Below are 9,751 nucleotides of genomic sequence, written 5' to 3' on the forward strand. Positions count from 1 at the left end.
GAATGACATATTCCTCGAACGCTTAGCTACGTCTATGGTCCAAAAGAAGACCAAGATGTACTTATGACCTATCAGGAAAGAGAATGACGAGTCTCTGAGAAAGTATCTCGCTTGATTCACTGAGGAATCAAATAAGGTCGATCGATTCAATGACGGAGATACGACTTCCGCGATCTTCGATGACGTGTGCACAAGCGACTTCCTAAAGTCAGTCGTCGGTCGTGTACCTTATACTATGGCCGAACTTAAGACATACGCCAAGACTTTCATGGGAGTCAAAGATTACCTCGACGACCGAAAGAGCAACAACCAAAGCTCTCGTCGCCGAGATGAACCTAACAACGAGCGTGAGACTCTCGGAAAAGAAGGAACATGGGAGGTCAGTCTTCAAAGAGTCAACCGCCACCACATAAACCACAACTTATGGATAATTTCTGGAAATACTCCACGTTTACACCACTGAACACAACGACAGGTCGAATCTTGACCTTGACGTGTGACAAGTCACTACCGTGGTTCCTATCCAAAAAGATCTTGCGACTTCCGACAAGTCCAAATATTGCTAGTTTCATCAGGATCATGGTCATCTAACCTCAAAGTGCTATTAGCTCAAGAGACATAGATAGACTTTGATCCACTGGGGTGAACTCAAGGAGTTCATGTTGCGTTTGATCGGTGTCACCGATCTTTCTCCAAGTAGACCGCAGTCTAACAAAAGAGGAAGGACGGTAATTGTTACCAACCAAACTGGGGTAACATGCGCCACTGATCTGCAGCTTCGCGTTCTGACCTCCATACTGGATGGTCCACAAGGCGGTGATTCGGTGTGACAAAAGAAGAATCTAGGTTTTTTATTTCTCATTATACTTTCGCATGAAATATTTGTGGAAGATGATGTATGTGGCTTCATATTACTTTTTGCTTTCGATGATTTGAAAAGTGTATCTTGGGTACATAAAGAAAAGACTGTTTGATACAATTTTTTAAATATTTATTTATGACCATTCAGGTTGATTGTGTTGTTAACTATAAGAATGGAGAAGAATGAGGGGCGGACTATACGCTTGCCTCCATAAGAAAGAAAGTAATTGTTGTATTACTTAATTTTTTTATATGGACCTATGTAAGTATGGATGTTTTCGGGGTTTTGTGGTTAAGTGGATTCTACTGATGCCAAGTCAATTTCCTTTAAATTGGTGGTAATTTTAATTGATTGCATCGTTTTATAAACTAAATAGAAATTTGATGCCATGATTTAGCTTTTGTTGCTCTGTTGGAATCTTGAGGGATATTTTTAGTGGTTTTGTTGGTCAAGTAGAAGATGAACACGATCGGGGAAATGGCTGAACCAAGTCTGACTCTTATTGGTCTCAATTTTTTGTGAGTATTTTTTCTTATATGTTAGACTATTTGTAAGTTGTATGTTTGGTAACATGTAAAAGTACATGAAATGTCAAAAGCTGTTGGAAAATGGGCCGATGAAGAATAGGAACATTATTTTCTTTTTATCGTAGGTAAGTATTTATTTTATTTTATTTATATTTATTTGTACTTCTAGTGTTAATTTTTCCTTGTTCATGTATAAAATGACCCCCGATATAAGAAGAAATGGTTGGTATCGAGCTTAAGGAAAAATTACATGGTACAAACGGTTATTCATTACTTCACATATCTTGTTTACATTGAATTTGTGCTTTTTCGTTGTTTGTTCCAGATCTTTGGTTACTGTCTATTAGGAATTGGAATTTGATGGAGTATACCTCAGTTTGGATATAGTTGCGAGCTATTTGGCGGAAGTGAAATATAGTTTTTGAGACAACATATTACACTTTCATTTGTGAGTTAAATTATGTAATAGGTTGTCTCAAAAACTTGTATTTAACATAAATTTACTTGATAAAAGTGTTTGTTTGTGTTTTTGTATTTGTATTTGTATTCTGTAAGAATATTTCATTAATGAAGAAATATTCTCTCCAATATAATGGTCCATATGTAAAGTTGACCAACTAATTAATAGTCAAAATCGTGTTCAAATTAATGACTGAAATCAAGTAATTATCTACAATAGTAGGATTGTGATTTTCCTCATTGATGTCTATGAGGCTATAAATACAAGTGTTTTGGGGTCCCTAAGCTCACTCACACATTCAGAAAACCAACACCATCTAGGGGTGAGAGCGAGAGCTTAGAAGAACCTCGAAATAGCTCGTCGGAGTCGGAGTCCAAAACTCGCCGGAAAACACAACAATGGCGGAGGTAACTCAATCCTTTTCGCTTCCACTTTAATGTGTTCTTGTCGTTAGAACACCTTTAGTATGTGTAATAAGTTCTTACATTTGGTATCAGAGACTCAAATAACCTCTGCCTTGTTTTAGAAAAATTACATGATCTTTGGTGTTTATGAGTTTTATGTTTTTGACGTTAAAACATGAAAAATAATTATGGACATCCTTTGGAAAATTGTTTTGTGATTCTTTTGGCTTTTGAAACGCTTAATTCGGTGCCATAATGAGAGAGAACGAGCCGGGTCACTATATGAGTTTCAACTGGGTTATTACGATCCATCTAAAGGTAGAAAACGATAAAAAAACGACATGTAATTCGGTCTCATGTCGTTTGGCATGTTCTGGCATAATTGGCCGTGTTATGCCTTTTAATTGGGATCTCGTGTAATATTGCTACGTTGTTTTGCTATGAATTGAATCAATGTTTTATCGTATTCTTTTATTTAAGGTTGAGACATTGTTAGGACATATATGTTTATGTGCTGCTATTCATATCGAACCTATTCATTCAATATAGCATTAGATGAAAGATAAATAATATAAGTGCATATAATTTATTTATTTGCATCACTATGTATTATATGCACATGTTTCATTTTAAACTATATTGTGTCAATATGTCATTTAGTTAGAAGTTATATGTTTTATTATTATTTTTGAAATATGCATATAACATTTTGAAAATTAATGACTAGCACAATATTATTTGTTATATTGTTTAGTGATTTATATGGTCTTAATTATTAGAGAGTAGCCACAACATCTTTAATTAATTTAGATTGTATATTTATAGTTAATATCACATAAAACAATAGTTGTGGTTAATTATATTATAATATGGAATCTACCCACAGGAATTTTGTAATATTTGTATGATTAATTAGGATAAAATATCAAATTATTTTTCCTAACTAACCCACAGGTATTAGGAAAAGAAATATAGTTTGATAGTTTTATCATGATCGTGTGAATCTATTGGAATTAAAACTTTAGCCCACATACAAGTTTTATGTCTCTAGATTCATTGAGTAAACACATGATTTTATATTGGTAAAACATGATATAGCTTTTTTCTTCAAAAACAAATTTTAATAAGCATGTTTAATCTATGTAAATTGCAGCTAGTCAACTTGTTAGTTGCTCTGATGTTAAATGCGATGTTCCCGAACTCGAGGGGACAGTTTTAAGGTATGGAAAGAGAGAGTTCTCCTTCAGCTTGGATGGATGGATATTGACTATGCCATAAGAAAGCCTGAACCACTTGAAATCACTAAGATGAGTACCCCCATATCAGGTTGATCTTTATGAGAAGTGGGAGCGATCTAATCGCATCTGCGTTATGTTCATATAGACCAAAGTATCTGATGGGATTAAGGGTTCTATTTAGATATATGACAATGTTTATCTCTTAATGAAAAAAATAGATGGACAATTTGTCACTTTGGATAAGGCTTTGGCAAGTACTCTTATCATGCAATTCTCATCCATGAAGCTTATTGGGATTGGAGGTGTGCGTGATTATATCATGCGAATGAGGGATATTATGGTTCAATTAAAGACTTTGGAAGTTGATATGTCAGAAACCTTTCTGGTTCACTTTGTTCTGTGCACTCTACCCCAGCAATATGGCTCTTTTAAGATTTCTTATAACACACATAAGGATAAATGGTCACTTAATGAACTTATGACCATGTGTGTTCAAGAAGAGCATCGGTTGGCTATGGAATGGGGTGAGAAAGTGAATCTGATCTTTTTTGAAAGGAAGAAGAAAGATCATGCCAAAGACAAATGCAAGATCCCTGTCAAACAGGACATTAAGAAAGAGTCAAAGTGTTTCTTTTGCAAGAAGAAAGGACACATGAAGAAAGAATGCTCTAAGTTCAAAAATTTGCTTGACAGGAAAAGTATTCAATTTTTGTTTGTATGTTATGAATCAAATCCAACAAATGTTGGTCATAATACTTGGTAGATTGGCTCTGATTCTAAATCCATGTCTCAAATAGCTTGCAGGGTACGCAAAACCTACGAAAGCCAGTGGGAAGTGAGCAATACATCCATTCAGGGAGCATGATGAGATAACATGTTGAGACTATCGGTTCTTGCAATTTGGTGTTGAGTAGTGGATTGCATTTGGAAAAGACCGTTTATGTTCCTAGTTTTCAAGGAATTTAATTTCAGTTTCAAGACTTGTGCCCTTTGGTTTTGACTTTAACTTTTCGGATACTGGTTTTACATTATTAAATAAATCCGAAATTGTAGGTTATGGTATGTTGTCTGATGGTCTTTATTCAATTACATTACTTATAACTCCTTGAATGTTACTGCTGGGTTGAAGCGTTGTGTCATGAATAAATATTCTTCTCTATTGTGGCATCGGAGATTGAGATATATCTCCATTTTGAGAATTAAAAGGTTGGTGGATGAAGGAGTACTTAGTGCTCTTGATTTTACTGACTTTGAGACTTGTGTGGATTGCATTAAGGGAAAGTAAACTAACAAATCTAAAAATGGTGCAAAGAGAAGTACTGAGGTGTTAGAAATCATACATACAGATACTTGTTGTCCTGACATGGATGCAAGTAGTCCAAAACATTTTATCACCTTCATAGATGATTTCTCACGATATATGTATCTCTATTTACTTTTTTCTAAAGACGAAGCTTTAGACGCCATTAAAGTTTTCAAGGCTGAAGTAGAAAAATAATGTGGTAAACAAATCAAGATAGTGAGATCAGATAGATGTGGAGAGTATTATGGTAGATAAACTGAGAATGGACAATCATTTGGGCCATTTGCGAAGTTTCTTCAAGAACATGGGATTGTTGCCCAATACACTATGCCTGGTACTCCAGACCAGAATGGTGTGTCAGAAAGAAGAAACCGAACTTTAATGGACATGGTGAGAAGTATGAGGAGTAACACAAAACTTCCTCAATTCTTGTGGAGTGAAGCACTAAAGACGGTTGTGTATATATTAAACAGAGTTCCAAGGGTGGCTGTTTTAAAGACACCTTTTGAGTTATTCAAAGGTTGGAAACCTAGTTTGCGACATATACGCGTTTGGGGATACCCGTCCGAAGTAAGAATTTATAATCCACAAGAAAAGAAACTAGACCCTAGGACTATTAGTGGTATTTCATTGGATATGCCGAAAAGTCTAAAGCTTATAGATTCTATTGTCCATCTCACAGTACTAGGATTGTGGAATCAAGAAATGCGAAATTTCTTGAGAATGACTTAATTAGTAGGAGGGACCAACTGCGTGACTCAGTCTCTGTATTAGATCATAATGAAGTTCAACCTTCTAGTTCAAGTGATAGATTGATTATCATACACACTACTCAAGCTCAATTGTGTGTAAGACAATCAGCTGCTGAAATTCCACAAGCTAATAATGCTGATCAAGATCATGTTGAACAACCAATCAAACAACCGATTGAACAACAAGATCCTCAAGATAATGATGAACAACATTGAGAAGATCTACTAGAGTTAAGAGATCAGCAATCCATAGTGATTATGAAGTGTATTTGGAAGAAATAGACTGCAAAATTGGAGCCGAAAATGATCCCGAAATGTTTTCACAAGCTGTAAGTTCTAAATAATCTAACTTATGACACAAAGCCATGATTGAGGAGATGAACTCTATGGAAACTAATAAAGTCTGGGATCTCATCGAGTTACCTGATGGTGTAAAAGCCATTGGATGCAAATGAGTCTTTAAAACAAAGAAAGACTCACAAGGCAACATCGAGAGACATAAGGCAAGACTTATAGCCAAAGAGTTTACTCAAAGAGAAGGAATCATTACACATATACATTTTCTCCCGTATCAAAGAAAGATTCTCTTCGCATGATTATGGCATTAGTAGCTCACTTCGACTTTGAACTACATCAAATGGATGTGAAAACGGCATTCCTTAATGGGGATCTAGAGGAAGAGGTTTACATGAAACAACCTGAAGGATTCTCCTCTAGTGATGGTGAGCCTTTAATCTGCAAGCTGAATAAATCCATTTACGATTTGAAACAAGCCCCCCGCCAATGATATTTAAAGTTCCATGATGTTATCACTTCATTCGGTTTTGAAGAGAATGTCATGGATCAATGTATATATCAAAAGGTTAGTGGGAGTAAGATATGCTTCCTTGTTCTACATGTGGATGATATTTTGCTTGCGACTAATGATAATGGAATGTTGTATCAGGTGAAACAATTTCTTTCAAAAAACTTTGATATGAAAGATATGGGTGATGCATCTTATGTCATTGGCATTAAGATACATAGAGAAAGATCACGAGGAATTTTGGGTTTGTCTCAAGAGACCTATATCAGCAAAGTTCTAGAGAGATTTCGGATGAAAGATTGTTCATCAAATGTAGCTCATATCGTGAAGGGCGACAAAATCAGCTTGGATCAATGTCCAAAGAATGACCTTGAACGAGAACAAATGAAGGATATTCCATATGCTTCCGCAGTAGGAAGCCTTATGTATGCTCAGGTTTGTACCATAACTGATATTTCATATGTTGTTGGAGTATTTGGTAGAAATCAGAGTAACCCAGGTCTTGACCACTGGAAAGCTGCAAAGAAGGTTATGACATACCTTAAAGGAACAAAGGACTACATGATTATGTTCAGACGGACCGATGAATTAGAGGTGGTTGGCTACTCTGACGCTGACTTCGCTGACTACATGGATTCAAGAAAATCCACTTTAGGGTATGTTTTTATACTGGCTGGCGGAGCTGTGTCTTGGAGAAGCACCAAGCAGACATTGACTGCTACTTCCACTATGGAAGCTGAGTTCGTATCTTGTTTTGAAGCTACATCACACGGTGTTTGGATGAAGAGTTTCATATCTGGGCTTAGAGTTCACTACTACAAATATTACATTTTAAGACATCAAAAACATGACTTAAAAAACATTTCATGACATTAAAAAATGACCTCTATATGAGTGACTTAAAAAGTTTATGCTTTTTAAGACGTTTAAAAAACATCTAGAAATCTTTAAGAAAAACGACTCCAAATATTTATGAAGCATCTTAATAAAGGGGTCCATGCAGGCAAAAAAATGTTGATGTGGACATATTTATGGAGACATTTAAAAAATGTCTTAAACTCTTATAAAAATATGACTCCAAATGCATTATAAAACGACTTGGAATGCTGACATGGATATTCTTACGAAGACGATTTTTATTATAAAAAAATATGCTGATGTGGACACTAAGATTTTTTTTTCTTCCTTGAAACTTTTTTTAATGAGATTATAATACCAAATATTGCATGGATGCGTGCCTGTCAATTTGTTTATGAATTCAATTTTTTCCTTCACAACTTTAATTCTTTACATCGCCTAATAAAAAAAATCTTACACATAAACAATCGAGTTTCGTACAAAAAAAATCACTTATACCAAGCACAAATATCAATTGTAGAAGTAGATGAATACAAATACAAAAACACAAAAAAACACTTTTATCAAGTAAATTTATGTTAAATACAAGTTTCTGAGATAACCTATTACATTGTAATAGGTTGTCTCAAAAACTTGTATTTAACATATCAATTGTAAAACTAGATGAATATGTAAGAACTTATTACACATACTAAAGGTGTTCTAACGACAAAAACACGTTAAAGCGGAAGCGAAAATGATCGAATTACCTCCGGCCATTGTTGTGTTTTCCGGCGAGTTTCGGACTCCGACTTCGGTGAGATATTTCGAGGTTCTTCTAAGCTCTCGCTCTCACCCCAAAACGCTTGTATTTATAGCCTCATAGTCATCAATGAGGAAAATCACAATCCTACTATCGTAGGTAATTACTTGATTTCGGCCATTAATTTGAGCACAATTTTGGCCATCAATTAGTTGGTCAACTTTATATATATATAGACCATTATATTGGAGAGAAATATTTCTTCATTAATGAAATATTCTTACATTCTCCCAATTGGTCCATATAGCTCAAAAGTTACAAAGAAACAAAATATATGAATCATGGCGGTAGGTTCTCTATGAGTGAGTATTATCTTCCATGTATTACAATATATCAAGTCTCTCAATTCAGTAGCCCTTTTTTTTTATTCTTTAGTGAATAAACCATATGTTTATTATGGGTCCACTGATACGATTTTTCTTGATAAATTAAAATGAATGTGCACAACTATACGAGAAAATATCAAACTGAAATAAGAGTTTATCAAATAAAAGTACCGTACAACGAAAGATTCCATTATGGAACCAAGTCACATGCTTTCTACATGATCCTTAAATTTCTTTGGTGGCATGCCTTTAGTTAAAGGATTGGCAATCATCAAATCAGTGCTAATGTGTTGGATGATCACTTTATCATCTTTAACACGTTCTCTTATGGCTAGATACTTGATGTCGATGTGCTTGCTTCGACTTCCACGTTTGTTGTTCTTAGCCATAAAAACATCAACTGAATTATCACAGTACAACTCTAAGCGGCCTAGAAATGGAGTCAACAACTCTAAGCCCAGATATGAAACTCTTCATCCAAACACCGTGTGATGTAGCTTCAAAACAAGATACGAACTCAGCTTCCATAGTGGAAGTAGCAGTCAATGTCTGCTTGGTGCTTCTCCAAGACACAGCTCCGCCAGCCAGTATAAAAACATACCCTAAAGTGGATTTTCAAACATATTCTTTTTCATAAAATGTACTCGTATATGCAGACTAATGCAGTTTTCAAATTGTAAATTAAGAAATTTCCAACAAAAAAATGATGAAGTATATAAAATAAAAGTCAAATTTTACTATGGATGATAGGCTTATCAGCCTTTTTCTATGGCTTGTATAGTAAAAATTAAAATGTTAGCAGGGGCTAAACAATTGACCACGTGCACAATTCGAGGGAGATGTTCATAATACTTCACCGTTACAAAATTTATGGGCTACAAACTTCACAATTAGAAACGTTATTTATCAAATCCCTTAGATTTAAAAAGTATTATTAAATTACTTATATATACTATAATATATAACTACAAAAAATATTACAATAACTTGATTTTATAAATCAATTTACTCTTTATATTTCTATTATTGGTCTATGTGTGTATAATGTTACTACCTTGAAAAATTGTTGTTACAAAGCTATGTTTTATTTTGAAAAAAATAGTATTGTGCTATGTTAATCTTTTGGAAACTATATCATTTTTTTAAATTATTCTTTTGTTACATATGTACATGTGTTATTAAAAAAAAAAATACTCAACATATATGTGGACTATGCGGGGCATAGCCCAAAAAATTATTATATAATAAGAAACAAAGTTGTTTCAACTTTGATTCAGAGTAATCACGTGATTTCGTCAGACGACGACATGTGACGACTTTTGTGACGACTTTTGTTTTGTTTTTTTGTTTTGTTATTTTTTTACCTCTTTTTTTTTTGTCCTTATGATCGTCTTTACTTTCCCAAAATGTCTCT

This window comes from Urtica dioica, chromosome 12 (assembly GCF_054948205.1).
Source record: "Urtica dioica subsp. dioica isolate 48M chromosome 12, U.dioica_male_clone48M_v1_H2, whole genome shotgun sequence".
Classification (NCBI taxonomy): Eukaryota; Viridiplantae; Streptophyta; class Magnoliopsida; order Rosales; family Urticaceae; genus Urtica; species Urtica dioica.